The sequence below is a fragment of the Anabrus simplex genome, chromosome X (genome assembly GCF_040414725.1).
Source record: "Anabrus simplex isolate iqAnaSimp1 chromosome X, ASM4041472v1, whole genome shotgun sequence".
NCBI lineage: Eukaryota > Metazoa > Arthropoda > Insecta > Orthoptera > Tettigoniidae > Anabrus > Anabrus simplex.
Genome location: NC_090279.1, coordinates 142,052,143 through 142,072,480, shown reverse-complemented (window position 1 = coordinate 142,072,480; position 20,338 = coordinate 142,052,143). Strand labels below are relative to the sequence as shown.

Here is a 20,338-nt window from a genome sequence, read left to right as displayed (position 1 = left end):
AATAGTAATAATAATAATAATAATAATAATAATAATACATTCCACGAGAAACATTACGTCCCTTGAATTTTCATTACGCACTACGTGAAAACAACATACCTAATCTAAAATATGAGGTCTCATTATCTCAATAACAGCTGCTAACGTAAAAAATATAGAGACCAGGCATGCAATATACTTATAACTAAAAGTCTGTCTTTCAACAGCCACAATTATCCAAAGGAAATGAAAATCCACAGCCTGTTTCCAGGAAATGCTCTCACTCACTATGTATTACCGTTGCCTACGCTATATCTAGTAGGCTTTGGTATTATAGTTGGGCCCACGAGAGTTAAAGTCTGACGTTTAGCGCCACCGGCGAGAAAAAGTTGACTAACGCTGCTCGAAAATGGTCTGTTGCTATGGCAACGATAACAGAGATGCCACATTTAAGAACGCTATCGCCACGTGGGTTGGCTTGCTCTCAGTCGCTTTTGTGATATTATTCGGAGTAGTACTGTGTTAGCTGCTTTAGTTGTTGCTGGTTTATGTAATTATTGACATGTTTGTTTCCTGAATATTATTTTCGTTGTTATTTAATTTTTTATAGGTCAATCAGTGGCTAATTGTAATTTGTTGAGGTTATTGTCAGGTTAGTGAATATGAAATCTCGTATTTATCGGCAATGACGTGTTCTGTCATAAATGCCGGAATTGTTAACACGAGCTTAGGAACTGGTCAATGTTTATTGAATTTTATTACGCCAACGTAGTTGATTAAATATTCAGCCTTTATGAAAGAGTGATATGCCGCAGACTGAGGTAACTATGACAACGCGGCGTACTTTTAGTTACTGCTTTCGCCGCTCAAATGGCAGACTTCAACTCTCGTGAGCCCAACTATACATTCGCCTTAGCCTACAAGGCTAAGTATTCGCAAATACGACTCATAACATTCGTTTAGCCGCCCTAATCGATCAGCTTAGCGCGCTTTCTACAGTACGGCCTGGGCATCACGAAGGCAGTGATACAGCGTAGCAACGGTATTGTGGTCACCACCGTCTCAATCCTATATACTGCCTGCTCTATGCTATGCGGTTAATATGCTCCACAGCGTGAGCACTTAGTGTCACAAAACTCCGCTAGGGGCGCCAGCTAACGCACCCAACTTATCTCCGTACCTACGTTGTTATGTTCCAGTGCGTTTGCATCGAGCATTTATGTGTATGTCTTTGGTTGTAAAATGATGAGTTGTTGTGTTCCTTTCTGTATATCATAGCAAGAAATCCAAATGCTTCAGGTGTGAGGAATCCTGAAATCCCCCCCCCCCCCCAAGTACAGAACTTTGGGAAAATTGGCTTAACGCTATATCAAAGCAAGGATCAACCAAGCGTAGTCAATCGATTCCATCCGGTTATTCCCGTGTTTGTAGCCTGAATTTTAGGCTTGGAGATAAAACTAAAAGAAAAAAATACATTGAAGCCAGAGAGCGTCCCTAGTCGGTCTTCGAATTACCTTCAAACTATAAAAATAGCTCCACGAAAGACCAGACAGCGACAAGATATTTCTTCGGAATAAATCTATGATGAAGCAAGCTCTTCAACCGCAAGGAATACATTGGATGACGAGTGCGACATTCATGTGAACAACGATGCGGCAATCCAAGCCAATATTCCAATGAGTAACAATGACAGCAGTGATCAGAAAATATGACATCAGAGGCTCCGATCGAGAATTCTGGGACTGCGATAACAGCTGATGATTAACCACAATGAAGTTAAAAGACTACAGAGGAAATTCGAAGACAACTCAGAAATTGATCGTCTGAATAAAGTAAAAGCAGCAGCTAAATATAATGAACAAAAGACCGTTTATGTTTTAAATCAAATCCATTATTTTCGCAAAACAAAATCCGCTGGTCAAAACAAATCACACGGTACTATGTGGCGTGGGGAATAGTATCCTAAACGGTTACGAATATGGCAGGACTCCTGGTCGAGTGTCAGCTCCGTCACAAAGTACTCTGGACAGGTAGCCTAAATGGAAAATGTTGATAGTGTTTGCCAATTAGTTAAAGAAAGAAGCTGAATGTAAAACTCTCAGACCTACAGAGAGAAGTGTATCGGTGATTGCCGATTAAATGGCTAATTAGGTACGGACGCACGCACTGCATTATGTGCTATAAGACGTCTCCTGAAATCTGGTCATAAACAAAGGGTCAGCGAAATAGTGATAGAACACGTATGCGTCCAATTCCGGTAAATAACAGTAAGAAAGGGACTGAAAAGGTGCGCCGTTACTCGTGTCGAGAAAATTCTGAAATTTTTATGTACCACGCAGCAGTGGGATGATCCTTATAAGTTATACTGTAACTGGTAAAATTTTACATATTTTACGTTCCTATATCTTAAGTCAAGCTCTAATGTGAAATGACAGTTTCTGTATGTGCGTTATCATCTCTATTAGTAACATGTTAAGGATTATTTTTCATTTTATATTGGTGTTACGGACGCACTCTCATTTAACAAACATGATTTCTGGGTGCGGAAGGTACTGCCATCTGCAATGTTGCTGTAAACGCAATTCTCGCGGCACAGAGCAGAGATTGAGACGGCGGTGGTTGTGGTATTACTTCACCACGGCCGACTTGATGCGTCGCTAGGAGCGCAGCGAGGGATCCAGTAGGCCGTGACTTCACAGTTATGTGTATTTACAGTCACCAGAGTGAGTCACAGTCGCTTTCACAAGTTTTTGCGCCTGCTTTCCACTATTATCTTTGTAACCTATCTTGTATTATAAATATAACAGACTAAATATCCGAAAGACATCGGTAACTCGCCAAAAACAAATCAAGAGTGCATGCAAAGAAGGCGGTGACTTAAATAAGCCTCCAGATGTATCATTATCCTGTTATCATGCCGTTTTATCCGATTTATATAATAAATTCACTATTCCTAAATTATTTAGAAGAACAAAGGGAATAACTCTGGAAGGAATAACAATTTTGTCGGACTGTAGGGCGATTCAGTAAGTTTTTGATGTTTCATTTACAAATACAAGGCAACGAACTGTCCGACTTGTTGGCTGAATGGGCAGCGTACTGGCCTTCGGTTCAGAGGGTCCCGGGTTCGATTCCCGACCGGGACGGGGATTTTAACCTTCATTGGTTAATTCCAATGGCTCGGGGGCTGGGTGTTTGTGCTGTCCTCAACATCCTCCACCACAATAACACGCAGTTACCTACACATGGCAGATGCCGTCCACCCTCGTCGGAGAGTCTGCCTTACAAGGGCTGCACCCGGCTAGAAATAGCAACACAAAATTAAATTAAGGCAACGAAATGTCATCTTACTGAGCGTGATCGTGTGACTTAAGTGGGGACGTCAACTAATATGCATGTGCACGGAACATCCCATATGTCACCCACACCACAATTCATATACACATGAAAATTGATAGGCCCATTACTAGTAAAATTAGTTACAACTACTGCAATTTTCAGAATTCTACCTCAAAATTTCGAGTTTATATTCGACTTTGAATTTCGAGTACCAATTTTAGTACCTTTTTTCAAGAAACCTTCGAATCAAAATGAAAATTTAATCTCTCCAATCGTTTTTAAACAAATAGGCGCAAGGATAATTTTCTTAGTATAATATAATACATACATACATACATACATACATACATACATACATACATACATACATTATCATTATACACTGTTATGCCTTTCAGCGTTCAGTCTGCAAGCCTCTGAGAATTTACTAAACGTCGCCACAATCCTCGATTTGCAACTAGTGTTGTGGCTTCATTTAGTTCTATACCTCTTATCTTTAAATCGTTAGAAACGGAGTCTAACCATCGTCGTCTTGGTCTCCCTCTACTTCTCTTACCCTCCATAACAGAGTCCATTATTCTCCTAGGTAACCTATCCTCCTCCATTCGCCTCACATGACCCCACCACCGAAGCCGGTTTATGCGTACAGCTTCATCCATCGAGTTCATCCCTAAATTAGCCTTTATCTCCTCATTCCGAGTTCCCTCCTGCCATTGTTCCCACCTGTTTGTACCAGCAATCATTCTTGCTACTTTCATGTCTGTTACTTCTAAATTATGAATAAGATATCCTGAGTCCACCCAGCTATCGCTCCCATAAAGCAAAGTTGGTCTGAAAACAGACCGATGTAAAGATAGTTTCGTCTGGGAGCTGACTTCCTTCTTACAGAATACTGCTGATCGCAACTGCGAGCTCACTGCATTAGCTTTACTACACCTTGATTCAATCTCACTTACTATATTACCATCCTGGGAAAACACACAACCTAAATACTTGAAATTATCGACCTGTTCTAGCTTTGTATCACCAATCTGACATTCAATTCTGTTGGATTTCTTACCTACTGACATCGATTTAGTCTTCGAGAGGCTAATTTTCATACCATACTCATTGCACCTATTTTCAAGTTCCAAGATGTTAGACTGCAGGCTTTCGGCACAGTCTGCCATTAAGACCAAGTCTTCAGCATAGGCCAGGCTGCTTACTACATTTCCACCTAACTGAATCCCTCCCTGCCATTTTATACCTTTCAGCATATGATCCATGTAAACTACAAACAGCAAAGGTGAAAGATTACAGCCTTGTCTAACTCCTGTAAGTACCCTGAACCAAGAACTCATTCTACCATCAATTCTCACTGAAGCCCAATTGTCAACATAAATGCCTTTGATTGATTTTAATAATCTAACTTTAATTCCATAGTCCCCCAGTATAGCGAACACCTTTTCCCTCGGTACCCTGTCATATGCTTTCTCTAGATCTACGAAACATAAACACAACTGCCTATTCCTCTCGTAGCATTTTTCAATTACCTGGCGCATACTGAAAATAATATAAACGTTTATAAAACATTTTTAAAATTTGCATTATAAAATTTTGTGAAAAATGTTCAACAATGCCTTTTAAAAATATTATTTTGTCAAATATACCATTTCTGTTGCGGTAAAATATGTGTTCTTATTAGTTTATTAAGTGTAAAAAATTTCATTCAGCTACCTTTCATAGTCTCGGAAGAAAAGGAACATTTGTTACAAAAATGGATATACCGGAAATTATCAATGAAAGTTTGTCACTTACAAAACTCTATTTATTGAGATGAAATGTTCCAGTACTGCAGGATTTGTCTTCATCATCTTCTGCTCTTCTCTTTTCATCCCTCTTCTGTTGCTTTCTTTGCTTCATTCATCCTAGAACTTCAGTTTCGGCTGCAGCAACACGTTTTTGGTCGATAGTTCTGAGTATGCGGCATGTGCAGACTCCAGTCTTGAAGCCCATATTTAGAATAGTATTAAATATTTCTTATTTTTCATCATTGTAGACAAGAACAGCATCATTTTTGGTATTATTGACAATGATGAAGGTACAAAAGGTGACTTTTAGAACTTATCCATATCATTGAGTTCAGGGATTCATTGGGATTTTGTGTTTTCCCATGGAGACACATCGATGAAGAAGGTTGGGATTTCAAAAGGGCGCGGTAGACCGGCTTTATTGCTAGTGAAACTGGTTCAGGTAGAGTGTGTGACTGGATATCAATTAACGTAAATCCACTGTCTTCCTTCAGTTCGTCACTGCAGGTTAGATTTAGACTCACTTGGAGATGTTGAGATACCAGCCACAACGTTATTTACGTCACATTTCGTTCTCCGAACATTATTGATCAGAGATTTCTTGTGCTCCCTAAAAATTCTGTTACCTCTAGGCATTTTAGCCGTGACCAGGAACACCGCTCAGAAAAAAACAATAAAAAAATACAACCTGTGACAATGAAGTTCGGAGAATGAAGTTAGAACGATCGATCCGGCAACACTGGCGACACGCAACGCTGCACCTGCGTAACAGCGGGTTTTAACCACCTGCTCCCAACGTTCGTCAGTTGAGAATCGTGTGTGTGCAGTGTAAGACCTGTTTAACACAGTGCGTGTTTAGTGTGTTGGTTGTGAACTGCGAACAGGAACATGAACGACCAAAAGATAAATGTACAGTTTTGTTTTAAGCTGGGCAAGACACCGAAAGAAACGCATGCGATGCTGGTACGTGTTTGTGAAGATCAAGCACTGTCCTTGAATTGTGTGTACGAGTGGTTCGCCCGTTTTCGAGGAGGCCGAGAAAGTGTTTCTGACAACCCCCGTAGCAGAAGACCGGCGACCGCCGTCAGTGACGAAAACATTGAGAAGGTGAGGACATTAATCACGAACGATCGGCGATTAACTGTGCGCATGATAGTGGATGAACTGCAGATTAACCGTGAATTCGTGCTACAAATCGTTACCCAGAAGTTAGGGAAGAGGAAAACGTGTTCTCGTCTTGTGCCACATCACTTGACTGACGATGAGAAGTAGGTACGTTTAGAGGCTTCGTAGGATTTTGTCGAAACGGCGGATGCGACACCAGAATTCTTGAACTGTATTGTCACTGAGGATGAAACCTGGTGTCTCAGGTACGACCCCGAAACGAAACGACAAAGCATGGAATGGCATTCTCCGGTATCCCCTCTTCGGAAAAAGGACAGAGCCGAAAAGTCACGCATCAAAACGATGCTCATCAACTTTTTCTTTAGTCAAGGCATTATTTACGAGGAATTCCCTGAGGGAACGACGTTTTGAACACCACCTCAAAGGAAGCCTTCTTGCAAAGTTTCCAGGACATTTATCGCCGATATCAGCAGTGCATAGTTATGGGAGGGAACTATTTCGAAGGGCAGTAAGGTAACTGTCGTGCATTGTTAATCTATGTTGATAGTACAGGACTATTCACCGAACTTTATTGTCACAGTTGTACATACCAAGAAACATGGCAACCACAGAGAAGTCAACGAAAGCAATACTCGTGCCAATTTCACAGCCTTCTAAATCATAAACACAGTCGTTGTGAACTTTGTCAGAATTCTGGTGACATGCGAGGATCAATAGCAGTAAATACAAGCAGACTTGACCTAGTACGACTTCATGTTGTGAAAAGTGAGTGTGACCTATGTGCATCATTTAACAGTTTTAATAGTTTTAGAGATTTAATGCACATTCCAAACATTGGAAATATAATATCTAAAGGCTAAGCAACAAAATGTGAGAATTAAAATAATCGATATTTTGGTGTTATTTATATGTTAACCGAACAAAAATACTTATTGCAATTCATTACTATTTTCATTCATTGTTCAGGCAATACATGCATTACTAGATGCACATGGAATATATCCTATGTTCGAACCCCTGTGGCTGGGAGCAGTGGAATAATACACACGGTATATTCTGCCTGATGTAAGAGGCAACTAAAAGGGTCCTGGGGACTCTAAACTTGGGGAACATAGATTGGCGACCACGCGGCCCTCAGCTAAGCCGTGACATTGTTTCCACTTACTTATGCGAGGCACCTTACTTCCATCTATTCTCTCTGACCTCCCTTGGTCAGCTCCAAGGGCTCTCAACTTGGAAACGTGGGTTGGTGATCATGGGGCCCCGAGCTGAGTCCTGTCATTGCTTCCACTTACTTGTGCCAGGCTCCTCACTTCAATCTATGCTCTCCGTCAACCCTTAGTCAACTTTTGTACTTTTGTGACACCGACGGTATCAAGTACAGGTATCGAGGCCTTGGGAGACTTTCGTTTTCACGTCCTTCCTTTCTTTGGCTAATATCTTCATTTTTCGAAGTGTCGGATCACATCCATTTTTCCTCTCTGATTACAATTGTATAGGACTGGAGGATGGTTGCCTAGTTGTACTACGTCTTAAAACAACAATCACCACCACCTGTGATCAACCTCGACAATATGACATGTCACTGTAATGAACCTTGACAATATGGCATCTCCCTGTACTTGACAATATGGCATATCACTGTACTTGACAATATGGCATATCCCTGTGATCAACCTTGACAATATGGCATACCCCTGTACTTGACAATATGGCATATCCCTGTGATCAACCTTGACAAAATGGCATACCCCTGTACTTGACAATATGGCATACCCCTGTACTTGACAAGATGGCATATCCCTGTGATCAACCTTGGCAATATGGCATACCCCTGTACTTGAAAATATGGCATATCCCTGTACTTGACAATATGGCATATCCCTGTGATCAACCTTGACAAAATGGCATACCCCTGTACTTGACAAAATGGCATACCCCTGTACTTGACAATATGGCATACCCCTGTACTTGACAATATGGCATACCCCTGTACTTGACAATATGGCATATCCCTGTGATCAACCTTGACAAAATGGCATACCCCTGTACTTGACAACATGGCATATCACTGTACTTGACAATATGGCATATCCCTGTGATCAACCTTGACAAAATGGCATACCCCTGTACTTGAAAATATGGCATACCCCTGTACTTGGCAATATGGCATATCACTGTACTTGACAATATGGCATATCCCTGTACTTGACAATATGGCATACCCCTGTACTTGACAATATGGCATACCCCTGTACTTGACAATATGGCATACCCCTGTACTTGACAATATGGCATACCCCTGTACTTGGCAATATGGCATATCCCTGTGATCAACCTTGGCAATATGGCATACCCCTGTACTTGACAACATGGCATATCACTGTACTTGACAATATGGCATATCCCTGTGATCAACCTTGACAATATGGCATACCCCTGTACTTGACAACATGGCATATCACTGTACTTGACAATATGGCATATCCCTGTGATCAACCTTGACAATATGGCATACCCCTGTACTTGGCAATATGGCATATCCCTGTGATCAACCTTGACAAAATGGCATACCCCTGTACTTGACAATATGGCATACCCCTGTACTTGGCAATATGGCATATCCCTGTGATCAACCTTGACAAAATGGCATACCCCTGTACTTGACAATATGGCATACCCCTGTACTTGACAATATGGCATATCCCTGTGATCAACCTTGACAATATGGCATACCCCTGTACTTGGCAATATGGCATATCCCTGTGATCAACCTTGACAAAATGGCATACCCCTGTACTTGACAATATGGCATACCCCTGTACTTGACAATATGGCATATCCCTGTGATCAACCTTGACAATATGGCATACCCCTGTACTTGGCAATATGGCATACCCCTGTACTTGACAATATGGCATACCCCTGTACTTGACAATATGGCATACCCCTGTACTTGGCAATATGGCATACCCCTGTACTTGACAATATGGCATACCCCTGTACTTGACAATATGGCATACCCCTGTACTTGACAATATGGCATATCCCTGTGATCAACCTTGACAATATGGCATACCCCTGTACTTGGCAATATGGCATATCCCTGTGATCAACCTTGACAATATGGCATACCCCTGTACTTGACAATATGGCATACCCCTGTACTTGGCAATATGGCATATCACTGTACTTGACAATATGGCATACCCCTGTACTTGACAATATGGCATATCCCTGTGATCAACCTTGGCAATATGGCATACCCCTGTACTTGAAGATATGGCATATCCCTGTGATCAACCTTGACAATATGGCATACCCCTGTACTTGACAATATGGCATACCCCTGTACTTGACAATATGGCATATCCCTGTGATCAACATTGACAATATGGCATACCCCTGTACTTGACAATATGGCATATCCCTGTACTTGACAATATGGCATATCCCTGTACTTGACAATATGGCATATCCCTGTACTTGACCATATGGCATATCCCTGTGATCAACCTTGACAATATGGCATACCCCTGTACTTGGCAATATGGCATACCCCTGTACTTGAAAATATGGCATATCCCTGTGATCAACCTTGACAATATGGCATACCCCTGTACTTGGCAATATGGCATATCCCTGTACTTGACAATATGGCATATCCCTGTACTTGACAATATGGCATACCCCTGTACTTGAAAATATGGCATATCCCTGTGATCAACCTTGACAATATGGCATACCCCTGTACTTGACAATATGGCATACCCCTGTACTTGACAATATGGCATACCCCTGTACTTGACAATATGGCATATCCCTGTGATCAACCTTGACAATATGGCATATCCCTGTGATCAACCTTGGCAATATGGCATACCCCTGTACTTGACAACATGGCATATCACTGTACTTGACAATATGGCATATCCCTGTGATCAACCTTGACAAAATGGCATACCCCTGTACTTGACAATATGGCATACCCCTGTACTTGGCAATATGGCATATCCCTGTGATCAACCTTGACAAAATGGCATACCCCTGTACTTGACAATATGGCATACCCCTGTACTTGACAATATGGCATATCCCTGTGATCAACCTTGGCAATATGGCATACCCCTGTACTTGAAAATATGGCATATCCCTGTGATCAACCTTGACAATATGGCATATCCCTGTACTTGACAATATTGCATATCCCTGTACTTGACAATATTGCATATCCCTGTACTTGACAATATTGCATATCCCTGTACTTGACAATATTGCATATCCCTGTACTTGACAATATGGCATATCCCTGTACTTGACAATGTGACATATCCCTGTACTTGACAATATGGCATACCCCTGTACTTGACAATATGGCATATCCCTGTGATCAACATTGACAATATGGCATACCCCTGTACTTGACAATATGGCATATCCCTGTACTTGACAATATGGCATATCCCTGTACTTGACAATATGGCATATCCCTGTACTTGACCATATGGCATATCCCTGTGATCAACCTTGACAATATGGCATACCCCTGTACTTGGCAATATGGCATACCCCTGTACTTGAAAATATGGCATATCCCTGTGATCAACCTTGACAATATGGCATACCCCTGTACTTGGCAATATGGCATATCCCTGTACTTGACAATATGGCATATCCCTGTACTTGACAATATGGCATACCCCTGTACTTGAAAATATGGCATATCCCTGTGATCAACCTTGACAATATGGCATACCCCTGTACTTGACAATATGGCATACCCCTGTACTTGACAATATGGCATACCCCTGTACTTGACAATATGGCATATCCCTGTGATCAACCTTGACAATATGGCATATCCCTGTGATCAACCTTGGCAATATGGCATACCCCTGTACTTGACAACATGGCATATCACTGTACTTGACAATATGGCATATCCCTGTGATCAACCTTGACAAAATGGCATACCCCTGTACTTGACAATATGGCATACCCCTGTACTTGGCAATATGGCATATCCCTGTGATCAACCTTGACAAAATGGCATACCCCTGTACTTGACAATATGGCATACCCCTGTACTTGACAATATGGCATATCCCTGTGATCAACCTTGGCAATATGGCATACCCCTGTACTTGAAAATATGGCATATCCCTGTGATCAACCTTGACAATATGGCATATCCCTGTACTTGACAATATTGCATATCCCTGTACTTGACAATATTGCATATCCCTGTACTTGACAATATTGCATATCCCTGTACTTGACAATATTGCATATCCCTGTACTTGACAATATGGCATATCCCTGTACTTGACAATGTGACATATCCCTGTACTTGACAATATTGCATATCCCTGTACTTGACAATATTGCATATCCCTGTACTTGACAATATGACATATCCCTGTACTTAACAATATGGCACATCACTGTAATCTACCTTGACGAAAGTAACAGCTAATAACAGTATGATTATATAGACCATTACAGTAGCAGTTTCCCCCTGTTGATGGGGTCGGTAGAATAACGCCCACAGTATCCCCCTGCCTGCCGCAAGAGGCATCTAAAAAGGGCCCCAGGGACTCTTAACTCCGAAGCGTAGGTTGGCGACCACGGGGCCCGGTATTGCTTCAAGTACTTGTGCCAGGCTCCTCACTTTCATCCATCCCATCCGACCTCCCTTGGTCAACTCTTGTTCTTTTCCGACCCCGATGGCATTAGAGCACTCGAGGCCTAGGGAGTCTTTCATTTTCACACCCTTCGTGGCTCTTGTCTTCTTTGGGAGATACCTTCATTTCCCGAAGTGTCGGACGCCTTTCATTTTTTCTCTCTGATTAGTGTTAGAGTATGGTTGCCTAGTTGTACTTCCTCTCAAAACAATAATCACCACCACTATTTGGCCGATATCTTCATATTTTAAAGTGTATCCCTGGAGTTTTTTTCTCTCTGATTAGTGTTATATGGAGAATGGTTGCCTAGTTGTACTTCATCTTAAAACAATAATCACCACCACCATTTGGCCGATATCTTCATATTTTGAAGTGTGTCCCTGGAGTTTTTTTTTCTCTGATTAGTGTTGTATGGAGAATGGTTGCCTAGTTGTACTTCATCTTAAAACAATAATCACCACCACCACCTGTTCTGAAAGCGTACCACATGGAGTCGTTATGCACTTAGTTAAATTTTACGAGTTTCTTTTTTACATCGATGCATCGCTCGCCGCAAAACCAATATGCTGAGGAGTTGAAAACGTGATGAATCCTTAAAACCCATGAGAATGTTGTATATTCTATTTCATAAACAACAGGAAGGAAGATCAGTGAGGGCACAGATAGGGATTTTTTTCACGCATGAGGAAGTAGGAAGGAGTAGGAGGGAATTAAAGCAGTTCTTTCCTTGTGAGATGTTTATTTTATTTCATCTTAATAAATGTGCCATTGTCAGAGTAGAAACCGCGATACTTGCAGTTTTTTCCTTGTGAGATGTTTATTTTATTTCATCTTAATAAATGTGCCATTGTCAGAGTAGAAACCGCGATACTTGCTACGCCAGGTTACTGCAGGCCAGCCGAGTCTATGTAGTTGTGCTGATCTGAAACAAGGAGAAAGACATCATTCTGGTGCACACACTGCAGAAAACTTCTACATTAAATGGTAATGTTTTGGCTTATGCCATGTTCAAACGGCAACCACAAAGACTATTTTGGTGCTGATAATGAGTAGAGAAGAGCTATGCAATAAATTATATTTCTTTAAACATTTGTATTTCCTGTTGCGTTTGGCCGACTCAAACAGATCTTATAGGGACGATAGGGTCGGACGGATCAGGGCTATCAATCAATCAATCAATCAATCAATCAATCAATCAATCAATCAATCAATCAATCAATCAATCAATCAATCAATCAATCAATCAATCAATCAATCAATCAATCAATCAATCAATCACTCAATCAATCAATCAATCAATCAATCAATCAATCAATCAATCAACATCTTGTGGGTGGGATCGGTAAAAATAACACCCACCGTAGCCCCTGTCTGTTGTAAGGGGCCCCAACGGCTCTCAACTTGGGAGCGTAGGTTGGCAACTACGGGGCCTTCAGCTGAGTGGGTTGGTGATCATCGGGCTCCGAGCTGGGTCCTGGCATTGCTTCAACTTATTTGTGCCAGGCTCCTCACATTCATCTATCCTATCCGACCTCCCTTGGTCAACTCTTGTTTTTATCCGACCCCGACGCTATTAGGTTTCCGAGGGCTAGGGAGATTTTCATTGTCACGCCCTTCGTGGTCTTGGCCTTCCTCTGGCCGATACCCTCATTTTTCGAAGTGTCGGATCCCTTCCATTATTTCCGTCTGATTAGTGTTATATAGAGGATGGTTGCCTAGTTGTACTTCCTCGCAAAACAATAATCACCACCACCATCCCTGCTTGTTCTCTTGAATTCCAATATCGTCGTTTTATGCTCTTACCTATTTTTTAAAACTCCACCCGAGCTTTATTTGTCTACTAATATCACACCACTTTACTGACAGCTCGGAACATACCGCTTAGTCGAACAGCTCGTCTCCTTTCTCCCAAATCTTTCCAGCCCAAACTTTGCAACATTTTTGTAACACAACTCTTTTGTCGTTAATCGCCCAGAACAAATCATGCTGCTTTCGTAGGGATTTTGTTTCTTCCAGTTCTCGCATAAAGTATTCCTAGTGTCAGTCCCATACAGTGGAAGTCGGAACTCACCGAGTCAAACACCAGTTTATAAATATCTGTGGTCATTTTGTACACGTGCACTGACGGTGGATATTTTTGACTGTCTCGACCACTCTGCACTGCCAGTGTCAATTTATATGACGTTTAGTTAGCGCTTCTGTGATCATAGGTAACATACTGTAGCACGATTTAGGACTTGGGTACGTTTGCTGTTTTCTTGCCTACGCGCTTCTCTGATCTGTATCCAAATACTTGTTGGAACCCGAGTGAGAAGATCACTCCACACCTCCTCCGTCCAATAGCATCATAAGATTCATAATTAGTGATGACTTTAGCTGCTGTTGGCTGCGTATTTGACACACATCTTCTTACCTGTGGGTTAGCCACTGCTGCTGGAACTGTTGTTGCCTGGAAACAAAGAGTTATCACTGTGTTATAAAAATGCATGCAGAGTATAATATGGAGAATGCCAAGTAAGATGAAAAGTAAATTCAAACTAAACTTTGTGGGATAAAAATATAATAGTTTACATATGCGGATGATACAACCCTGACGTAGGCCTAGGAGAGTGAAGAAGAGCTTAGGCATCTGCTACTGAATGTCAAGAAAATGGAAAATCATGGCAATTACACTTAACACTTCTTGGCAAATAGACGGAGCAATACTATTTTCATCTACCTAGACTCCAAGATCACTGTTGACGGTGACTGCTGACAGGAAATTAAAAGACGTTTGCTTCTTGGGAGAAAGAACAGTGTTTTCAGAATAGGTAAGGTAAGGGTTATTCTGCCCGAAGGCAGGTCCGAACCTCCGCAGAGGTGTTCCTGAGCCGGAGTTTACGTGCGGTAGGGTGGCCAATTCCTTTCCGCTCCTCCATTCCCTTACCTCCACCAACAGCGCGTGGCAAGCCATCCAACACCTGACCACGCCCAATGTTGCTTAACTTCGGAGATCTCACGGGATCCGGTGTTTCAACACGGCTACGACCGTTGGCAAAGGATGTATTCTGCCCGAAGGCAGGTCCGAACCTTCGCAGAGGTGTCCTGAGCCGGAGTTTACGAGCGGTAGGGTGGCCAGTTCCTTTCCGCTCCTCCTTTCGCTTAACCCCCACCAACAGCGCGTGGTAACCCATCCAAATCTTGAACACGCCCAATGTTGCTTAACTTCGGGGATCTCATGGGGTCCGGTGTTTCAACATTTTAAGAAGAAATATCAGTATAATAAAAGAAGCTGAGAGCAATTAAGAAGACAACCACCGTGTGGCGGTCCTCTTTTCTTCCGGCCTTCCCTGAGAGAGGCCATAGTATTGTGTAGGCTGAGGATAGATCACGGACGATCTTCGCACTGTTATCTCCTAAAGAGGGAAGGACACCCCCTCCTCCACCAGTGTGTTCTTGTGGTGTCGACTTCACTGTGGTGCACATCCTCACAGAGTGCGCAGATCTCTCTGGTCCCCCTGTAAGTGGGGGCGGTAGAATAACACCCATGGTATTCCCTGCCTGTCATACGAGGTGACTAAAGGGGGCCCCAGGGGCTCTCAACTTGGGAGCTCGGGTTGCGACCACGGGGCCCTTATCTGAGTCCTGGCATTGCTTCCACTTACTTGTGCCAGGCTCCTCACTTTCATCTATTCTATCCGTCCTCCCTTGGTCAACTCTTGTTCTTTTCCGACCCCGAAGGTATTAGAGCATTCGAGGCCTAGGGATTCGCCCATTTTCACACCCTTCGTGGCCGTTGTTTTCCTTTGGCCGATACCTTCATTTTTCGAACTGTCGAATCCCTTCCATTTTCCCCCTCTGATTAGTGTTATATAGAAGATGGTTGCTTACTTGTACTTCCTTTTAAAAAAATAATCAAAACTACCATCTTGCAGAGTACTAAAGTAAAGTACGTCTGAACAAACAATGATCAGCAAAAATACTCTGTAACTGTGAACTGTAAGCAAAAGAAAAGCTAAATATAAAATTTAAAAAAAACGGTGTCGAAATTCTCTGTGGAAAAATTAAATGATCACAAGTATGTCTATGCTTCTGCCGTTTATGGTCATTCATTAATGGTTACTAGTTTCAAATGACAGGCAGCCGTAAGACATTATGCTAGGATGCAGTTCACACATTTTGTTAAATGGCCCTATTGCATTACGCAAATTTTCGGATATTTTATTATACGAGGATTGGGGCAAAAGTCATGGCAACTATATTTTTCTTGTAGATATGTGAACGGATCACAAATGTATATGTGTCGTGTGGAAGTTCTGCAGGCATAGTGTGTATGCAGAACAACAGGTGGCTCTGTGATAGCTGGTAGTAGCGCATCGAGTGCTGTGAAATCGGTCAGTTGGTGAGTGTCGTGCGAGATGGAACTAACCCGTGTTGAGCAGCGCGCTTACATCAAAATAGCCGTTTCCAAAGGAGAAATGCGATGGAATGTCACAGTGAATTAGTGGAAGCCCTTGGGAATAATGCCCTACCATACCGTACAGTAGCACGGTGGTTAGGAAAGTTTCAGCAAGGACGTGTGTCAACCAGTGATGAGCAACGTTCGGGACGATCTGTCAGGGTGCGGACCGACGTGGCACGTGCCGTCATCGAGCAGATCCTAGATGAAGACAGACGATGAACGCTACTGGAGTTAGAGAGCGCAAGTGTCATCGAGAAACGCACCGTCCACAGGCTATTGCGTAATGAGCAGCAACTGCGCAAAATCGCATCGCGGTGGGTACCGCATGCACTGACGGAAGTTCATGGTGGGTGCGCTATGCAATATGCTCCGATCACCTTGCACGCTGGCAACAGGAAGGCGATCAATACTTGTCACAAATAATTGCCAACCATGAAGTGTGGGCCAGGGCATACGAACCAGAACTGAAACGTCAGTCCGCGGAGTGGCGACATGCTGGATCACCAAGGAGGCAGAAGGTCCCTCAGAATCCTTCCACATTCAAAGTGATGGTGATCGTCGCGTATGACGTCAGGGGTGTCATTGTTTGCCACTTTGTTCCACATGGCAGAACAGTGACCGCACAGTACTACAGGGACTTCCTGGTGCGACAGATACGACGTGGCGTTCGGGAGAAACGTCGGGATCTTGTGGACAGTGCAATAATCCTGCACGACAATGCAAAACCATATAAAGCAGAGTGTGCAGGGCAGCTACTGCGACGTTGGAGATGGGAAGAATTGGAGCACCCACCGTACTCTCCAGAAATTTCGTCCTGTGACTTTCATCTCATTCGAAAGATTAAGGAACCACTACGCGATAGGCGGTTTGCAACACGAGAGGACATTGCTAATGCTGTGCGCCAACAGGTGACCCGATTCACACATGGTGCGGCAAATGCTGAGGCAGATGGTATTCAGCGCCTCCCACATCGTTGGCAGCGTGTGGTGTCAGTAGCTGGGGACTACTTTGAGGGCCTTTAGGCCCAAGTTTGTCATGTCAACTTTATGTGTACTATGTTGTCATTTCTTTGCACCGGGAAGGCCATATTGCCCTGTATACTACCGTAATAAATTAGTGCGTCACGATATTTCAGTGCTATTCATTGTCCACACATGTAGTTAACACCTTGTCCTTTCATCTGTATATGTCACATTTTCCAACCGGACTGGTATCTTCAAGAAAAACATAGTTGCCATGACTTTTGCCCCAACCCTCGTATATTATATTAAGTTAAAAGAAATCCTCCAGGACTAAGGGTGAAGAATCACTCAGGCTTTCTGTCTTTACATAATCTCTCGTTTTTTATTGTTTTCATTCTGAACGTGTTTGTGCTTCATGAATGTTAATTTTGCATATTTTCTGTAATCTTTATAGGTAGTTGATTTTTTTCTTAACTTGCCGTTAATATATGTTCATGACTTGTTTAATTTTTATTGTTATTTTAAAATACTGTTAATGTCGATTGAAATTAGAATGTTCGAGACAATAATAACTAAGTAATGAATTAATAACAACAGTGAAATAAAAGAAATACTGTGTAAAGAAATAAACATAACACTGGATAACATTTGGCAGACTGAAATCAGTACTAAGCCAGATGGAAATCGTAAACGAGATACTTACTGGGTGGTGGTCCAGGAGGAGGGCCATTAGGATGTCCGGCTACGGGTGAGGCGACAGCATTGCCAACCTAAAATTACGACACAAAATATGAAATGAGCCGGCCTTGAGCATTATGAGCCGTTGGCTCCAATGAAGCGAAGCATCTTTGCGACCTGGGAATCGGAGTGGCTAGCTATCCGAACTCCCAACAACCTGAGAGCAATTAAGAAGACAACCGCCGTGTGGCCGTCCTTTTTCCGTCCTTCACGGAGAGAGGCCATGGTATTGTGTAGGCTGGGGATAGGTCACGGACGATCTACGCACTCTTATCGACTAAAGAGGAAAGACCCCCAATGTGTTCGTCACATTGGCCAGCCCCTATGGGTTGGGGTGGTAGAATAACACCCATGGTATCCCCTGCCTGTCGTGTGAGGTGACTAAAAGGGGCCGCAGGGGTTCTCACTTGGGAGCGTGGATTGGCGACCACGGGGACTATAATTGAGTCCTGACATTGCTTCGACATACATGTGCCAGGCTCCTCAATTTAATCTATTTTATCGGACCTCCCTTGATCAACTCTTGTTCTTTTAGGACTCCGACGCTATTAGGCTTGCGAGGGCTAGGGAATCTTTCATATCGAGCTCGATAGCTGCAGTCGCTTAAGTGCGGCCAGTATCCAGTAATCGGAAGATAGTGGGTTCGAGCCCCACTGTCGGCAGCCCTGAAGATGTTTTTCCGCGGTTTCCCACTTTCACACCAGGCAAATGCCGGGGCTGTACCTTAATTAAGGCCACGGGCGCTTCCTTCCAATTCCTAGCCCTTTCCTATCCCATCGTCGCCATAAGACATATCTGTGTCGGTGCGACGTAAAGCAAAAAAAAAAAAAAGAAATCTTTCATTTTCACGCCCTTCATGGCCCTTAACTTTCTTTGGCCGATACCTTCATTTTTCGACCTGTTGGACCCCTTCCAGTTTTTCTCTCTGATTGGTATTACGTAGAGGATGAATGCCTAATTGAACTTCCTCTTAAAACAATAATCACAACCACCACCCACGTAACATAGGGATAATAATAAATAATATAATAATAATAATAATAATAATAATAATAAAAGTAATAATACCAGACCATCGCCCTGAGACAGAAGATTAAAACTGCAAGTTTACAATGACAAACAGCTGTGGATAAAAATTTAGTATGGAAAAAGTTCTTAGATATTGCATCCCCCGAATATAAAAAGCTGTGGTCATCTCATAAAACTGGGTAAATATAAATTGTAGAATAATATTTGCAGAGTAGTTTGCTAACTTACGGCAATGGCCACCAGGAGCGCCAGGATGGTGAGGACAGTGTAGAGCTGCATGTTGAGTTGTGATGTCTGCTACAGACGTTGGACCATTTTATATAGCACTTCGTTGTGTAACGGTTGACATCATCAAACTGTCAGTCAGACAGAGCTGTCATTCACTGTTGACAATGGAAGATACCCATCCTGCTCCAGCATGACATTCAATATTAATGGTCTCATTTATGAAGGTGAGTTAATTCTCAGTTCAAAATATTTTGGTATGCTTGTATTTTCATTCTGAAAAGTAATTTGCAATTTATCGATTTTAAATTCGTGCAGCTATTTCTAGCCGGGTGCAGCCCTTGTAAGGCAGACCCTCCGATGGGTGGGCGGCATCTGCCATGTGTAGGTAACTGCGTGCTATTGTGGCAGAGGATAGTGTTGTGTGTGGTGTATGAGTTGCAGGGATGTTGGGGACAGCACAAACACCCAGCCCTCGAGCAATTGGAATTAACCAATGTAGGTTAAAATCACCGACCCGGCCGCGAATTGAACCCGGAATCCTCTTGACCGCTAACCATTTAGCCATAGAGCCGGACAATTTCTCGATGAAACTGCGAATGAGTTGTTAATAAACTTGTTCTAAAAACACGTGTTGCTATATTTAATGCGTCTCTTGATACGCGACCGCCTGTGAGTGGGGACGGTAGAACAACACACACTGTGTCCTCTGCCTGTCATAAGGGCCCCCCAGCTGAGTCCTGGCATTGTTTCCACTTACTTGTGCCAGGCTCCTCAGTTTCATCTATCCTATCTGACCTTCCTTGGTCAACTCTTGTTCTTTTTCGACCCTGACGGTTTTAGAGCACTAGAGGCCTAGGGAGTGTTTCATTTTCACGCCCTTCGATACCTTCATCTTTCGAAGTGTCGAATCCCTCCCATTTTTTCTCTCTGATTAGTGTTAGAGGATATTTGCCCAGTTGTACTTCCTCTTAAAACAGTAATCACCAACACTTGGAAGACCCAGGGTTCCCCTAAGAAGTCAGA

The 20,338-nt window shown here is 42.7% G+C and overlaps 1 long non-coding RNA gene across 1 annotated transcript; it reads right to left on the bottom strand.

The window, feature by feature from the left end:
* Window positions 1-14,331: 14,331 nt before the first annotated feature.
* LOC136886277 (uncharacterized) lies at window positions 14,332-19,365 on the bottom strand. The gene is made up of 3 exons (XR_011019087.1): window positions 19,316-19,365; window positions 18,024-18,090; window positions 14,332-14,366 (listed from the first exon to the last, which is right to left on the bottom strand). It is a non-coding gene; the product is annotated as an uncharacterized lncRNA (long non-coding RNA).
* Between the last annotated feature and the right edge of the window lie 973 nt (window positions 19,366-20,338).